The following is an 18037-nucleotide window of genomic DNA, read 5'->3' as shown; positions in this document are numbered from 1 at the left end:
CTTTTTAGGGTCGCACCCACAGCATATGGAAATTCCCTGGCTAGGGGTCGAATCGGAGCTGTAGCCACTGGCCTACACTACAGCCACAGTAATGACAGATCTGAGCTACATCTGTGACCTACACCATAGCTCATAGCAACACTGGATCCTTAACCCACTGAGTGAAGCCAGGGATTGAGCCCATGTCCTTATGGATACTAGTCTGGTTCATTAACTGCTGAGCCAAGACGGGAACTCTGAATGATGGCATTTAAAATTATTCCTGGATAGAATCCTCTAAATTCTATTGCTCCAACACTGCTCAAAATCCAGCTTGGAGGTGGGATGGCTCTATTTAAATGCAAGTAGAGTTTACCTGCAGGCATCTGATGTGCTTTTGTTGAAATTTGTTTGTCATTAAATATTAGCCTGAGTCCTGTAGAAAATCTCAAGATTATCTGGATAATGCCAATACTACTAGAAGTGTTATTTTAGGAGTTCCTGTTGTGGCTCAGTGGTTAATGAATCTGACTAGGAACCATGAGGTTGTGGGTTTGATCCCTGGCCTCGCTCAGTGGTTTAAGGATCCGGTGTTGCCATGAGCTGTGGTGTAGTTCACAGATGCGGCTTGGATCCAGCGTTGCTGTGGCATAGGCTGGAGGCTACAGCTCCAATTAGACCCCTAGCCTGGGAATGTCCATATGCTGTGGGTGCAGCCCTAGAAAAAAAAAAGAAGGCAAAAAGACAGAAAGAAAAGTGTTATTTTATTAATATTTACTTTACATAGAAAACTGTTCGTTGTTTTTAGTGTTTTGTTTATAAATAAGCTTGCCTATTCTCAGAAATTTCTATCTCTGAATGGATCAATAAAAGATAGTGGTAAAATACAGGTTTAATGCAAAGCACATAGGGCCCAAGTAGGTGAGGCAGTGAAAACCGATGGGAAATAGAATAAAATAGAGGGACTGTGGGTTAACACTTGAAAGAAGGCCAAAGAGTTTTTGTTTGTTTTTCTTTTTTGGGAGGGCACACCCACAGTATGTGGAAGTTCCCAGGGCCATAGTTTGAACCTGTGCCATTGCGGTAACCACAGTCACAGCAGTAACAATGCCAGGTCCTTAATCAGCTGAGCCACCAGGGAACTCCCTGTTTGTTTTTCTCAAGAGAGAGAACTGGAAAATGGACTGGTAATGGTTTTTGGTGGGACATTAGAGTTCAAATTGGCAGAGTCAAAATGGCCCCAGGGAGTGATTATGTTCAGGGTGAAGCCACAGGAGTGGCAGGTGAGCTGGAAAGGAGGTGAAAGTCACCAGTCACCTTGGCAAGACTGGGGAAGAGAGTTAGGCCGAGGTCCAGAGAATGTAGAGTGAGTGACCGAGAGAAGGATAGAGGACAGCAATGGCCACAACAAAGGGTAGAGAGTTTTTATAACAATGAAGGATAAGTGTTTGGATATGGTAATATGGAGTCAGAAGAATAAGTATATTCCTTTTCCCAATAGCCATGATGTGTGTGAAGAATGGAAGAATATACATCCTGACTCCCAGGGGACTGCAGGAAAGGCAGTATCTTTCAACAAGTGTTATGTTTCAGTTAAGGAAGGAGGGAAAGTGAGCCCAAGGAAAGTCTTACATTGTACAGAAGAAAGTCTGCCAGTGGATAAGGGCTCCAGAGGGCCAGTAGAAAGCGTCGGGTTGTGGAAGAGGGAAAAGTAAGTGGTGAGCTGAGGGGAAGATGAAGGTAATAGCAACAGAAAAAGACAGGCCATCACAGGGGCTAGTGTTCAGGGTGGAAGCAAAGCATGCCAGTAGTGGAGAGTTAGGTAAGGCAGAATTAACTGGTCTGGAGGGTCTCTTTGGGCCTCTGGCATAAGGAGTTTCTAAGCCCGGCAGAGTGGGTGCCATGTGGTGTCTGAGGCTAGGTGCTGCCCACTTTTATGGTCTTTGTCAGCAACAAGAGACTTCTGCCCAGGGCACCAAAGGGATGCAACATGGCTGTAAGGGTGTTTGTATTTCAGCATAAGGAGGGTAGAATTGTTAGACCGGAAGCAAATGAAGAAAACCCTACCCGCTCCCAGGCCTCCTGGGGAAGTGCATCTCATCATGGGTCCAGATAAATTAGCTAAGCCGCTCCTCACATTGGTGACACACCCTCATCTCTGGTGTCCTCTTGGAAGCACTGGGCCTCAGCGATAGAGTCCTCAAGTTTGGGAGAGAGAAGTCAGCACCAAAACTCCTCGGCCAATCCTGCTCGAATAGGTGATCAGAAAAGTTGCTCCCAAGGGTCTTAAATGTGGTGACCATGGGTCTCACTCAACATTGCTTCCCTTTGCTAGGGTGACCACACCTCACTCCACCCTGTCTTGGGCAGGAGCCCAGTTGCTGGGAATTTTGATATGAACTGGGAACTTGGTCCAAGAGGGAAAAACTATAAACTCACGTTTGAGGAAAACTGATATTACCTTAACACAGGAAAAGCAGTGAGATAAATGCAAGGCTGCATCAGTGAAAGGCTGATCTAATCTTTAACTCGGATGTCAGCTGGAGTCTCCCTGCCTCTTCGTTATCTGTTAGGATTTGCTCAAGCCCTTCCTGGAGAAGCATAGTGCTCTCAGGTTTCTCCACAGCCCCTCCTGCTGTGATTCCCAACTTTGGTTGAATTCTTCTCCCCCTCAAACTGGACCTCCTCAGAGGATCTCTCTCCTTCTTGGTTTCCTCTCAAAGCACCACTCGTAGAGGTTGGCACCACCTGTTACAGAACTTCTGCTGGTGGACGCTCCAGATCAGCACTAAACACTGGATGACATAAGTTAATGTCAGATAGGCCTGTTCTAAAATCCCCTTCACCGTTTCTGCCAACTCCCAAATTCCAGACACCCACCCGGTCGCCTAACTCTCTCCTTCCTCTGTCACTCTCTCCCACAAGTCCCTTTTCTTTTTTTTTCTTTTTTTGTCTTTTTGCCATTTCTTGGGCCGCTCCTTCGGCACATGGAGGTTCCCAGACTAGGAGTTGAATGCGGAGCTGTAGCTGCCAGCCTACGCCAGAGCCACAGCAATGAGGGATCCGAGCCAAATCTGTGAACTACACCACAGCTCACGGCAATGCCGGATCCTTAACCCACTGAGAAAGGCCAAGGATCGAACCCTCAGCCTCCTGGTTCCTAGTCGGATTTGTTAACCACTGAGCCACGACGATGGGAACTCCGATTTTTTTTTTTAATTTTTAGTTTTTTTGCTTTTTTTGCTTTTGTCTTTTGTCTTTTTTTAGGGCCGCACTCAAGGCATACAGAGGTTCCCAGGCTAGTGGTCTAATTGGAGCCATTGCTACCAGCCTATGCCATAGCCACATCAATGCCAGATCCAAGCTGTGTCTGCGACCTACACCACAGCTCACGGCAACACCGAATCCTTAACCCACTGAGTGAGGCTGGGGATCGAACCCGCAACCTCATGGTTCCTAGTCAGATTCATTTCTGCTGTGCCACAATGGGAACTCCTTTTCATTTTTTAAAATCAAATACATTCATCTGCTTCCTTGTTGACTCCTGCCACCCTGTCCCAGGGCTCACCCTCTACTCCCAGCTGGATTTACTAGGTATTTTTCTCAACAAGATGGTTGCTTCTCTAAGAGGATTCTGGAGCAAGCTGGGGAGGAGATTTTCCTTACATATCTATTCCTTTTGCTCCTATTGAATGATAGCTGTCTCCCAGAATCTGCAATGGAGCTTAACCATTTAAAAAATTTTTAATGAAGATTAATTTATTTAAAATTTATTTTAAATAAATTTTAAATAAATGTTATTAATTTATTTAAAATTTGTTTAAAATTTATTTTATTGAACTAGGGTTGATTTACCGTGTTTCTGCTGTACAGTGAAGTGATTCTGTTAGGTGTGTGTATATATATATATGAATATGTATGTACATATATACATTTTTTTTTATATTCTTTTCCATTATGGTTTATCACAGGATATTAAATATAGTTCCCTGTGCTATATAGTAATATTTTGTTGCTTAGCCATCCTGCATATAATAGTTTTCATCTGCTAGTCCCAAACTCCCAATCCATCCCTGCCCCACCCCCTCCCCTTTGGCAACCACAAGTCTGTTCTCTGTATCCTTACAGGTACATTTTAAGTGGTTCCTGATATACGGGTAGAGGAAGGTGAAGGAGGCAACTTTGGGTTGTCCTTGTGACCTTCTCGACCAGGGCTTCATTCTCACATGTTCTCAACTTTGTGGCCACCTGAGGGACTTCTCTCATGGGAACGTCTCAGACCACCTGTGTGCTTACTCTTGTGCATCAGCCTGTCCTTCATTCACTCTCTTTCAGGTAGCAGACTGTCTCCCTCAGCTCTCTCTCTCTCTTTCTCTGAACTCCTAGCTCAAAGATATCTTCCTCCTTTCTCTCCAGGATGACAGACACAAAGCAACGCTTTGTTTAGGGCTTGAAAACTCAGTGTCTCTTTTCACCTAATTGGAAGGAAGTATTTTTCCATTTGCTTCATTGTCTTACTGGAAATTTTGCTAACTAGAGCCGAGGAGCTTAGTTTGCACACAAAGTTGTTCATTAATGAACAGCCTCCAGGACAGGTTGTTCTTATCAGGACTTAATATCTAACTCAGCACTGGCTAAACCAGAAAGAGTGCTGGAAATTTCTGGTAGCTACTGCTATGCTGGGAAAGGACCTCAGAGGTGGTAACAACTCTTTTTCTGGGCTGGAAGCTATTCAGAAGACTAAGACCCTTCAAGTACTGTAACCTAAAATCCTTGACAGAGAGCTCTTTGCCAGTTTCTTGTAAGGATGAAATAAGACAAATATTCAAGGAGTTCCTGTTGTGGCTCAGTGATAATGAACCCAACTGGTATCCATGAGGATTTGATTTCGATCCCTGGCCTTGATGTGAGTTGTGGTGTAGGTTGCAGACACAGCTCAGATCCCACATTGCTGTGGCTGTGGTGTAGGCTGGCAGCTGAAGCTCTGATATGATCCCTAGCCTGGGAATTTCCATATGCCAAAAATATAGCCCTAAAAAAAAAAAAAATCAAGATTCTAAAAGACCCGAAATAGTCAAAAGAGGTTTTCAAAATTTATTTTTGCTGGATGTGTCCTTTTTATTTTTTACTTGAGAAAGCACTTGGTAATTACTATCTATTACCTCCCTGGTTTATCCATCCTCTGCCCTCTGGTTTCGATAGGCAGAATTTTGGCCCCAAGACTTTTGATCCCTGACACTACTGCTGTGGTTATGCTATACTAATTGATGAAAGAGACTTTTCAGATGTAATTAAGGTTACTAATCCATCAACACTAAAGTAGGGATATGATCTGAGTGGGTGTGATGTACTAATGCGAGCCCTTAAAAGCTGAAGGCAGAGGGGCAATGCAGAGAGATTCCAAGCATGAGAAGGATTCAACATGCTGTTGCTGGATTTGAGATTGAGGGGCCATGTGCAAGGACCAGGGAGGGGCATTTCATAGCTAAGGGCAGCTGATGGTCAGCGGAACACAGAGACCTCAGTCCTTCAACAGCAAGGAACTGAATTCTACTGACTACCTGAAAGAGCTTTCAGGAGCCTCCGGAAAGGAATGTGGCCTGGTTGACATCTTGACTTGAGCCTCTTGAGACCCTTGCAGAGAACTTAGTTGACTTATGTCATATGCAGACTTCTGACCTACAGAAAGCATGAGATAAGTATGTGTTGGTTTAATTCAAAGTTTGTGGAAATTTATTGCAGAAATAGAAAATGATGACATGGGGTTTTTGTTTTGTGGTTATTTAAAAGCTGTGAATTCGTAGGAGGAACTGGCTAAGCAAGAGTCTTCAAGGCAAGGTTCTGTGAAGCAGACTTGGTCACTGTGCTCAAGGTAGCTTGGCCTCTGGTTTTATAATCTAGATCTGTGCAATTCAGTATGGTAGTCACTAACCACAGATGGCTTAAACTGAAATTTAAATGAATGGAAATTAAATAAAATTGAAAATTCAGTTCCTCAGTTGTAGTAGTTATGTTTTAACTGTTCCCCATGTACCTAATGGCCACTGAATTGGGAGGCACACATACAGAACATTTATTTCCCTTTTTTTGCAGAAAGTTCCATTGGATGGTTGTGGTCTTTTTTAAAATTAAAGTATAGTTGATTTACAATGTTGTGCCAATTTCTGCTGGACAGCAAAGTGACCCAGTCACTGCAAAAAGATGCCGGTTAAAATAGATATTCAAGCACTAAGCATAGTGAGCCATGCAGATACCTGGGAATTAGTTATTCAAGTAGGAGGGGAATGTGCAGAAGCCCTTGAGGCAAAAGCATTCTTGGGGTCCCCAGAAACAGAATGAAAGAATCTATAGCTAGAGTAGAGTGAGTGAGGGGTGTAGTGGAGAGACACAGGATCAGAGAGAGTGTGGGGATGAGAGCACACAAGCCTAGCAGCCCATGAAAAACATTTGGACTTTTAATTTAGCAGGTAGGAAGCCAGTGGGGAGTTTTGAACAGGGGTACATCATGGCCTGACTTACATTTAAAAGGATCAGCCTGACAACCAAGTGAAGCCTGGACTATAGCTGGGAGAGAGTGGAAACTGGGAAACCAGTTAGGGGGTCTATTCCCTGAATCCAGGTGTGGGAAGATGGTCCTTGAATTAAAAGGTTACCATAAAGGTAGCAGGAAGTACTGGATTTAGCTCTCATTGATTGATTGATTGATTGCATTTTGGGGCTGTACCCTCGACATATGGAAAGTTCCCAGGCTAGGGGTTAAATAAGAGCTGCAGCTACTGTCCTACACCCACAGCCATAGCAATGCCAGATCTGAGCTGAGTCTGCAACCTATACCACAGCTCACTGCAATGCCAGGCCCTTAACCTACTGAGTGAGGCTAGGGATCGAACCCACATCCTCGTGGATACCAGTTGGATTCGTTTCTGCTGCACCACAATGGGAACTCCCAGGAAGTACTGGATTTAGAATTCATTTGGGACGTTTTGCTGAGCACATGGTAGGTGCACAATAATTTATGGATACACAGAATATTCTGGGTGAGGCAGGACTTTTCCCTGGCCTGGGTGAAATATCCCAGTCATTGACACCCCACCCTCTGTTCTCCTTCCATGCTTATTTGCAGGCATCTTATGACTAATCCTTTGTTCCACATTCCCTGACTCCAGGGAGGGGTGTCCTGAACATTGAACGCCGGGATACTGTCCCTGGAAAATACCTACAACTCCAACTTAGCAAATTGGGATTCTGATTATGTGTGATTCTTTTACCAATTTTCTCAATTGGACTATTTCTCATTATGCTGCTAAAGTTGAGCTCCAAGTCTGAAAACTTGAAGCCCAGATGCTGGAATATGGTGGTCCCACAAAGTCCTTTCTCACTGTTGGGCCCATTCTGACCCATTAACTGGAATCCTTTTTGGAGATTTCGCTTATTAGCAATGCATGCTTTTTAATACTTTTCAAATTCGCATTGTTAAGTTTCTAATTTATGGAATTAATATAAATGGGTAGAAACCCAGTTATCATTATCAGAGATTTATAGAGTTCTTCTTTACTTCTGAGTCCTTTTCTTCCATCCCAAGGGCAGCAATAATGCCTACTGGGGCCAGGACAAATGGGGGAGGCCAGGACAATGATGCCTAAGGTGCAGCGTTGAAGGAAGTGCTCACTCTCAGGGTCATGTAAATGCAGGGAGATACCTGAAAGTGACGGCTTCCTGAGATGTGCCCTGGGTACCTCAACTGCCTCCCTCAGCAAATCCTGGCCTTGCTGCCCACAGAGAAGCATTTTGGCTTATTAACCAGGCAGCTGTAGCATCAAGAGCAAGACCAGTTCCCCACTGTTTGGCCGTGACTGTGCAACAGAAAGCTGCTCTCAGAGAAAGCAAATGGCATGGAGAGGAGCCATGTTCTGGGAAGCTCTGCCAATTTAGAAATTAAAACCAGTGGGAAAATGGTGACGAACATGAGGGTGTTTTGCTTCGTAATCAACTCAACAAGCCACCATCCTTCCATTTGTTGAGGGCTACCTGGATCCACTAATCATACTTAGATCATTTCTATCTCATTTGCAATTCCTCAGACACAGTATTTAAAAAATGGTTTCTTTTCTCCTATCTTCCGTGCCTTTTTACATATTACAGAAATTAACAGAAGAAATAATAGCTGCAGTGTAAATGCTTTGGACAGTCAGGTAAAGGCTTATTTTTAAGCTTGAGTTAACAAATTCCATTTTCAAAACAAGCCCAAATTGACTGAGTGATTCCAAATTAGCTCTTTGGTTTTACCCTTAGCCACTGATAATGCCACTATTAATTTCAGTTATTTAGAGGCGACATTAATATGTGTGAAACAAGAACAGCGATAAAGACAGAAAGGAATAAATTACTCTCTGCAAGACAGAATGACATTTTGACTGGCACAGAGATTTTTTTTTTCTTCACACACTTTGTGCTTTGACATTTCACTTGGCACAAACATTTCACAAATTCTTGACCTAATCTGATGTACTGTTGTTTAGCAATTGCTGACATGACACATTTTAACCTCCAGCTCACCGGATTCCAAATGTTACCTTTTCCTGTCAATCAGAGTTGGATGACCTCCAAAGAGCAGTCCAAGCAAAAGTCTTTGCACCTAGGAGGTTAAGTGTATTTACTCAGAAAGGAGAAAGAGTTGCTTGAGGTAGGATTTGGGGGAAGGGCAGGAAAGGAGGTGTCATTCAGGAAATTGTGGGGTGAAAGGCAGATGACAGATCCCTGAGGAACCTTAACATTGTGAGAGAGGCAACAGCCCCAAACATAAAGTACCTGAGAATAAACCTAACAAGAAATATGAGAAAAATATAAAACTTAGGGATAGAAGAGATTTAAATAATCGGTAAATACATTATCTTCCAAAAAGGAAAATTGTATTGTAAAAAAATGTCGCTTCTTAGAGTTCCCAGTCATGGCTCAGCAGTAACAAACCCAACTAGTATCCATGAGATGTTGGGTTCGATTCCTGGCCTTCCTCAGTGGGTTAAGGATCCAGCATTGCTGTGAGCTGTGGTGTCTCAGATCTGGCATGGCTGTGGCTGGCAGCTACAGCTCTGATTCGACCCCTAGCCTGGGAACTTTCATATACTACACGCGTGGCCCTTAAAAGCAAAAAAAAAAAAAAAAAGTCACTTCTCAAATTACTCTTGAGGTGTTACTTGATTGCCTCTAGGCCTCACTGCCTGTGAGTAATGGAAAGAGGTCATATTCTTATTATTACTCAAGATTTTGCCAGCTCATTATCTTCTACTGACATCTTCTGTCTCTCAGGTCTTTACTGAAGAATAAGCAAACTTACAATGTTCTGCTTGATCTTTTTAAAGGTTTCTATGGCTTAGAAATGCTTTCTCAGCTGCGAGTAATAAAACAACTCTACCAACAGTGGTTTAAATAATAGAGATTTTAATCATCTCCATCATTAGTCTGGAGGTAGGTAGTTCCAGGCATGATGCATTGGCTTACTCAACAAAAATCATCAAGGACCTAGATGTTTTTCTGTATTTCCACTCTTGCCAGCCTGGGCAAATTGCTTTTGCTGGAAGAACCACAGCTCCAAGCATAATGTCCACACGTAACTGTGTTCAAGGCAGGAGAAAGGGGCAAGGGCAAAGGAATTTCTTTTCACAAGACTGTGTCTTTTTATCAGACAAGACAAAATTTTCTAGAACTGCCCCAGCACACTTCCCTTCACATCTCTTTGCCCCCAGCTGGAACATGTTGCTCACTGAATCTAGACCAATCACAGGTCAAGAGACATTGCAACCCATTCATTCACGGGTGCTGGGAACATGGCTGCCACAACCAAACCGTGGTTCTGGTAGCTATGAAGAAGGGGATGTAGCAGCCAATGGCACTTGCCCAAAGAAGCAACACCCACAGGCCTTTGAGAAAGGCCCCTCACAAGAACACTGCCCTGCTGTCTTCTCCAGACTCTTCTTTGATCGGCTTCCAGTCCTCAGAGTGTCCAAGCTGCACGGCTGCCTGCAGCAAGGAGGGGCAGTATGCCCTGTGTTGCCAGGGTCCCACAGCAACACTGCTGGGACCAGTCTTGCACAGGTGCTCCCAGAAACAGCTCCTGTGGCTTCTGCCTCTGATCCCTCTTCTGGGGTGACTTTGTGGCAGTTCCTGCAGGTGGGCTTACTCAATATCCTTTCTCATTTCCCTTCTCCCTCTTCCATTCTACAGGCTGGAACTGAAACATCAGTTTGTCGCCTCTGTTTCAGGGGAGGGCTGTCGTGTGTGTGACAGTTTTGTGGGATGCTATGTATGGAGATATTTGCTAGGGCTTTCTGGAAAAAAAAATCTGTGTTCCTCATAAAGGCTTTGGCTTCACCTGGGATCATAGGGCTCCTTAAGTTTAACATGATCTTGGTCAATGTATTAATGGGATTTTTAGGGGAGATGGCAGCAAAACTATTCTAAAGTTTATCTGGAAAAAAACGCAAGTGAGAATACCTAGGATATTAGCTTTATTCGTGCTGGGATTTCATAAAAGTAACTTCCTTATTGTTTCTTCCAGTGCTTTTATGATTCTAAACTACTTCCTAATTCTGATAGCTATGAAATATTTATCTTATTTTTTCTGGTTTCTTTCTTTTTTTTTTTTTAATGGTCAAAAAAACCCTATGTATCAGAAATCACCGTAAGCAAATGTATGAGGCAAGCAACAAATAGGGAAATGTCTCCGTGTCTCAGCTTGGTGACAGGGGAGCATGATAACAAGGGGTGGGCTGAGAGCTAGTGTTACTGGAGGATGGGAGGGTGTCTCATTTAGACCACAGGCTGGTGATATTATCATCCCCCCAATACTGTCAGTGTTATTTATCTCCATTTTGTCAATGAGGAAATTAAGAAGTTAGAGAATTTTCCCAAGATCTAGTGGGAGGGACTGAAATCCAATTCTAGAGGTTGCTAATGATAAAATGCCAAAGTCTAGCCTCCCACTGCCAGTGAAATCTTAACTGAGAAAAGTTAATTTTCCAATTGAATTGGAAATAACCAGAAGAGTGGAGCAGAAGAGAGTGATTTGAGAGAGATGGAAAACAGGAGGAAATATTGCATATTCACAGGGAAAGATGAAAATGAATGTTATTCACACACATAGTCCAAATTGGGTTTGGGATCATTGGGAATGGGCATGTGGGAGGGAGGGACCCCAAATCCGTGTTGCTTGTAACCTGGATTGAATTCTTGGTCACACATAGCCAAGGCAGTGTATGATGGAAAGTCCAGACCTTTTATATCCAATAGATCTTTGTTGATCCCCTTTCATCACTTACTAACCACATGTCAAAAGGAGGATAAAACCAAATCCTTAAGTAATCCAACTGCAGCCTCCATCAGATTGCAATTTTCTCTACTCCAAGGATACTGAGGTTGGGGGTTCTTGCTCTCGGTGTTCTGATTCCTGCCACATTGCACTCCTGGATACGGATGTTATATCCCAGAGCATCATTTAAAGCTGTGGGTATGACTTATTAGCAGCTTTTACTGCCAATAAGAACCCAATAACCACAATTTTATTCTGGTTGCAAGTATCCATATATATTCCATGCATTTAATATTCCACACTGTTTTCCCTGGCTTGGTATTGCATAAAGATTGCACGATTGCACCCACAGCCATCCAGAGAATAGTATTTTTTATAGGAGTATTATACTTAAACAGGAATGGCTATTGTATATTGACAAAGGTAAAATGTAATTAAATAAAAATGATTATGCTCACCATGGGTAATTTCTATTGGTCCTATTCATATGGCTGAATAATAAAATCCACGATGGAATCGTTCCATTTAAGACTAATGTTGCTCAATTTATGGCCAGCTTTTCAAAATCTTAACCTCACTTTCTTACTCAATGCAATTATAACCATAAATAATTTGAATTGATTAAATTTGAAAATGAAAAATTCAATTTATGAAAGGCTACAAAGCACAGTAAAACATGGCAAATTTCTACGTACAGATCAGATAGCACAGGAAATTGACTTGCATTGTTTGCAAAGAAATTCTTAATTCAAGAAATATGATACTGTAACACCAGCTTATCAAAATGATCAATAGATAGGACTGAAGATTATCACAGTAATTTTTTCATAAATGAAAGTGACTGATATGAGAATTTATATTATTTATCCTCTTGTCATATTTAATAGTGAATAAGAACACTCAATTAAAATGGCCATATTATTTTCCTAGTTTAATGTATTTGCTTATTATTTTACAATTGCTCTGAGCTATTGCTTTAATGTCTGCAAAAGCCTTAATTTTGCTACAAACCTTGAAATTAATTTAGAGACAATTTTATGTTCAATTTTTTCAGTAAACAATGAAAGAAACAAGCAGAAAAAACTAATCACAAAGCATCAGTATGAACATTTACTTAATGAGTGTGCGTGGGTGTAAAAAACATATTCTTGCATCAGATGGTTCTTAAATATTTATAATACCATATTTAAATGTGAGCACACACATCAAAGCAGTTCTTGGTACATAGTAGGTACTTAGGAAATGTTTGTTGAATTAGTGATTAACACAATTTACCAAACAAATAAGTGCACATCAGCGTGTCATAGAATACTCACTAAAAATTATGAAATTTTAAATATTAAAAAGTATTTTAATGATGTGTGGCATATTTACTCAAGGGAGTAGGGCACAAAGTCATCAGACAAATGTCACCTCACATCTATTTTGTTTGTTGCACAGCGTGTTAAATTTTAACCACCTTTTCCCAACCCCCTTCCATTTCTGCACCTGGGAACTTAAACTCCACAATTATTAGAAAGGTTCTCTCCTTCCCCCAGGGAGGCCACGTTTTCCACTTCTTATTTTAGAAAGAATCTCTGTGGGATTAGAGGTACTTGTACAATTTTCTCTAACTTCTCAAAACTTCTTATAAAACTTCTTTCATTGTGGGCCCCCAGATCTGAAAAAACACTCTAGACTCAATTCTACTTTCTGTTTTCTTCCAGTTTATTCTACTGCTTCTTAGTGGGTCATAACATTTCGGTTTCCTACATTCGTTTGAATTCTCTTTCAAATCCATACAATTTTGTCTCACGCCTCATTCCAAACGGTTACGACCATCGAATCAATCCAACTGCATGTCGATGTTGTTAGAATTAAAAAGGACTTTGTTTTACCAGCACATTGGCCTAACAGATGTTCTTGTTTGAGGATGTAGAAGGCATCACTCTTCAGGGAGTGTCACTGGGAACCACTAGGGACCCTGAGCAGAAAGGGCTCTGTGGTGGCTGGGATAGGATGGGGCACCATGAGCAGAGAGCCTGGAGCATCTGAGGAGTCAGCCAGAAAGAGCTTACATCAATTGCTTAAACAGAATTTATGTAAGACTTTCACTTTGTGGGTGGGGGGAGGGGTCCTAGGACCTGGCACATTATGGAGTACTTGGCTTCTGCCTCTCAGCTTCTCTCCTGAGGGCCTGGGGAACACCAGACAGTGTAGTTCTGCTCCATTCACACCCTGTGTGCTAGACACTGCGCTGTTGATCCATTACCCCTTCCCCCTTGCCTTTAGGCAAACCCTCCTTTTTTGGCCATGCCTGTGGCATATAGTGAGGAGTTGAACCTGTGTCTCGGCAGTAACCAGAGCCACAACAATGACAATGTCAGATCCTTAACTTCCTAAGCCACCAGGGAAGTCCTAGACCCACTTTTATTTAAGCACCCATCTCTCTTCCTGACAGCTCACCACCTCTAGGAAGCTGACCCTCCCTCTGTTCCATGGCTGGGTCTGACTGGCCCAATGGGACTCTCATCCCTTTTGTCAGGAATTGGGTAATGAATGCTCTTGTGACTCAGTTTGAGCTAGTGAGGTTTACTGTGACTTCTGGGGAAGGACTTCTTCAATTTCTAGGAGACCATAATTGGCTTACCTTTCCTAGCTGTTATTACTCACAGTTGTGAGGCCAGACTGGCTGCAGCCACCTTGCCTCCAGCCTGAGGAGAAAGCCAAAGCACAGAGGTGGGCATGGCTGGAGGGCAGAGGAGATGAATGCATGCCTGCTTTTTCATCCATAGTTTGGGAGGGTACGCTTTGTCCTTTCCCTACCTCCTTTCCCTCCATGAAGAGGGACTTAAAAATTATGGTAAAACACACACAAACTTGACCACTGTAACTTTTTTTTTTTTTTTTTTGCTTTTTAGGGCTGTGCCTGTGGCACATGGGAGTTTCCAGGCTAGGGATCGTATCAGAGCTGCAGCTCCCAGCCTACACCACAGCCACAGCAATGTGGGATCAGAGCCATGTCTGCAACCTACACCACAGCTTATGGCAATGCCCACTGAGTGAGGCTGGGGGTGGGGGGGTCAAACCCTTATCCTTATGGATACTAGTCAGGTTCAAGGGGAACTCCCACTGTAACTGTTTTAAGTGTATGATTCAGTGGCATTAAGTACATTTGCATTGTGGTGCAACCATCATCATTTCTCATCTCCAGAACTTTTCCATCATCTCAAATTGAAACTTTGTACCTATTAAATATGGAGAGACATTTTTCAATAGGGCTGGATTCCAGGGTGTAGACTGGGCCCTCACTTCCTGGAGGAGGAGGAGGTCAGTGCGTTTGAATGTCATATACCTAGAGATGTCTTTCTCTCTGGCTTTTCCTTCCATTCCCATAGCAGGAGGATGAGCTGAATCAATGCTCTCTCCCTTGGGGGGAGGCTGAACAGCTTTGTCCTTCCACTTCTACTTCCATGAGAAAGTACCGAGAGAAGACTGGTGATTGGTTAGACAACCACCCCCACCCTCCACCCCCCACCCCCACCCCACTCCCACCCCATTCCCATGTGCCAAATCATTCATCACTTACCTGAAATTCAAGTGTAATTATTTTTATTTGCTAAATCTGGGACTCTGAGGTAAGGAGAATGAAACTGATTGAATTTGGTGACTGGAGACCTTGAAGGACCCCTGGCAGCAGCTGTGGACTCCAGTTCCTGGCAATGAGGATGGAGCAAGAAGCTGGCTTTCTCAGCAGAGACCAGCACGGAAGAGGATTGTGGGCCCAGCTGACACTCTATTTCCTCATTTTTGGTGTTAGAATGGAACATAAACTACACCTCATACCCCATCTGAACTTAGATTGTGAGAGCTGGGAGTTGGGGGGAAGGGGAGGGGAACAAAGAGAGAGAATCCTTAATTGGTTGGATATTAACCCTAAAATACCTGAGGGTGGGGGAGGGGGCTGGGGGGAGGGAGGGCATGAAAGTAACTGAGTTATTCTGCATTGGGAAGACTGAATAGAAATGAGAACTCAAGAACTAAGCTCAGTTACAGTGTCATCAAGTCACATTTTCACATATAAGTCTGGGAGGGAAAATTTGACCTGCCACAGATTAAAAAATGGGACTAATGAGAATGTCTCCAAGGTCCCTTCTGTATCAACAATCTGTAGCTATAGAGATGAGGCTCAAGGCCTGAAAGGAAAGTAAGACACGAATTAGGCAAGGGTGGGAGCATTTCAAAAACCCCTATTGAGTGCCTGGTTACAGGAGACCCAGCAAATGAGCCTGGGTGGGAAGTGGTGTGAAGAAAATCACAAGCATTTTGTGTTTAGGCTGTACTTGTGTTTTGAGTTTGTTACTTCTTAAACATTTAAAGTTGAGAACTTTCTGGAGTTAATTATTATTAACAGTGAGAGGAAGCTGATGTATGCTGACTACGCTGATTTAAGAGCTGTTTTCTTAAGAGAACTACGAACAGGCTTTCTAGGGAACTGACTGGTGAACAGGCATGTTTTTACAGGGAGAGCCACAAAGGACTCTCAACCCAGGAAGTCTGAAAGCTGAGGGAACTGTTGCAGAGTGCACCATGTTTAGAGTCCTGCTTAAGCAAGCAGCATGTGCTGCAAGCCCAGTGCATTCTCCCTGCTTCTGGAGAAGCTAAAAGGCGTCATCTGGGGGTCCCTAACCCCTGCAGAGGAGAAAGAGTGCCTAGACAGGAGGAAAGACACATGTCAGAAAACCAGAAAGAAAGCCATCCTGGGAGAAGCAGGGGTTTAGCCAGTTTCAGAAGGCTTGAGAGGAAGACAATGATCCAGTGAGGGGCTGGTGAAAGAGAAACATCCTTACCTGGGGCCAGCCTTGTGCTCCTGCCCAGCAGTGTCCCCCACTTCCCTGCAGTCAGAAAGCAGGTCCTGCACTGTCAGGAGCAGGAGCAAGCAAGGCTGTTTTTACCCGGTGAGGAAGAGGTGAGTCACAGAGGTTGGTGAATAATTCCCTTTGGGGGAGCCCTGTGGCCTGACAGACAGCAGGGGTGAATTGTCATGCCAGAGCATGCAGGCAGGCAGGAAATGGCCAACACCCACCAGTATATGTCAGTCCTGTTGATCAATACTCATACCTACGTGTGTGTGTGTGTGTGTGTATGAGTGAGGCAGAAGATCCCTGGCCATATATATTTTTACTGGTTTTGAAGGCCCTTATAAAATATTTAGAAGAGTAAGAGAGAGGTGGGCAGAGGTAATAAACATGTCACCCCATGTTTTAAAGGTTGCCACTTGTGAAAAATAATAATAAGGATTGAAAATGGAAGTATTGGCTACTCCTGGTATTTTTTTTTTTTTTTTTGGGCAGGGGGCTTCACTTGTGGCTTAAGGAAGTTCCCAGGCTAGGGGCTGAATTGGAGCGTAGCTGCTGGCCTATACTACAGCCATAGCAAGGCCATATCTGAGCTGCGTCTGTGACCTACACCACAGCTCAGAGCAATGCTGGATCCTTAACCCACTGAACAAGGCCAAGGATCGAACCCAAATTCTCATGGATACTAGTCAGGTTCATTACCACTGAGCCACAATGAGAACTCCTAGACTGTGGCTTTTGATACCAGAACTTCTGTCAGAGATTATTGAATGCTTTGCACTAAATCTAGGAAGACCTGTTTGACAGGAAACACCTATCTAACTGAGAGATGCCACCCAAAATTGGAAGGAGTGGGGAGAAATTGGTCTAATAACATCACGAAACCAAGACCACTAGAGCACAAAAGGAATATGAAATCAGAGAAATTTTCAGGTGGAAGAATCTGGTAAGTGGGTTAAAAGTGTCCATAGGCTTTGAGATCTAGTCAGTAAGGTGCAGAATCAGGGAAATAACAAAATGTAGTTAACATTTTTACACAGTGAGGTAAACATAATCCCATAGATATGATGTGCAATGGGAACCAATGGCTGGCCCAGGCCTGTCATACCCATGAGAAGACAGTCAAGAAGGCTAAAGCTCAGAACAAGACAAAACTTGTGGGGCATAAAGACTAAAGACAAGCAAAATGTTTTTTTAAAGAACTATAGAACAAGAAGTACATGGATGGTGTAGTCTTGCTGTTTGGGAAATTTATTTTTTTTGTTTTGTTTTGTTTTGTTTTGTTTTGCTATTTCTTGGGCCGCTCCTGCGGCATATGGAGGTTCCCAGGCTAGGGGTCTAATCGGAGCTGTGGCCGCCAGCCTACGCCAGAGCCACAGCAACGCAGGATCCGAGCCGCGTCTGCAACCTACACCACAGCTCACGGCAACGCCGGATCGTTAACCCACTGAGCAAGGGCAGGGACCGAACCCGCAACCTCATGGTTCCTAGTCGGATTCGTTAACCACTGCGCCACGATGGGAACTCCCTTTTTTTTTTTTTGGCTATTTCTTGGGCCGCTCCTGTGGCACAGGGAGGTTCCCAGGCTAGGGGTTGAATCGGAGCTGTAGCCACCAGCCTACGCCAGGGCCACAGCAAGGCGGGATCCGAGCCGCGCCTGCCACCCACACTGCAGCTCACAGCGATGCCGGATTGCTAACCCACTGAGCAGGGGCAGGGACCGAACCCGCAACCTCATGTTTCCTAGTCAGATTCGTTAACCACTGCGCCACGATGGGAACTCCTGTTTGGGAAATTTAGCACAATATTAACAGATGATAGAGACCAAGAGAAAATAAATAATAAAAGTAGTGGATCAATTGCTTATAATGTAAAAATAAAAGTTAAAAGGCAAAAGTAGTAAAATTAACTAAAA

The 18037-nt window shown here is 43.4% G+C and overlaps 1 long non-coding RNA gene across 1 annotated transcript; it reads right to left on the bottom strand.

Annotated features, from left to right (window-relative positions):
• Nucleotides 1-12984: 12984 nt before the first annotated feature.
• Nucleotides 12985-16176, bottom strand: LOC125112511 (uncharacterized). Its single transcript, XR_007131168.1, has 3 exons — nucleotides 16114-16176; nucleotides 13914-13977; nucleotides 12985-13314 (listed from the first exon to the last, which is right to left on the bottom strand). It is a non-coding gene; the product is annotated as an uncharacterized LOC125112511 (long non-coding RNA).
• Nucleotides 16177-18037: the final 1861 nt, after the last annotated feature.

This window comes from Phacochoerus africanus, chromosome 1, assembly GCF_016906955.1.
Source record: "Phacochoerus africanus isolate WHEZ1 chromosome 1, ROS_Pafr_v1, whole genome shotgun sequence".
In the NCBI taxonomy this organism is placed as follows: domain Eukaryota; kingdom Metazoa; phylum Chordata; class Mammalia; order Artiodactyla; family Suidae; genus Phacochoerus; species Phacochoerus africanus.
Note: the sequence above shows the minus strand (reverse complement) of the source record. Positions and strands in the feature narration are given on the sequence as shown.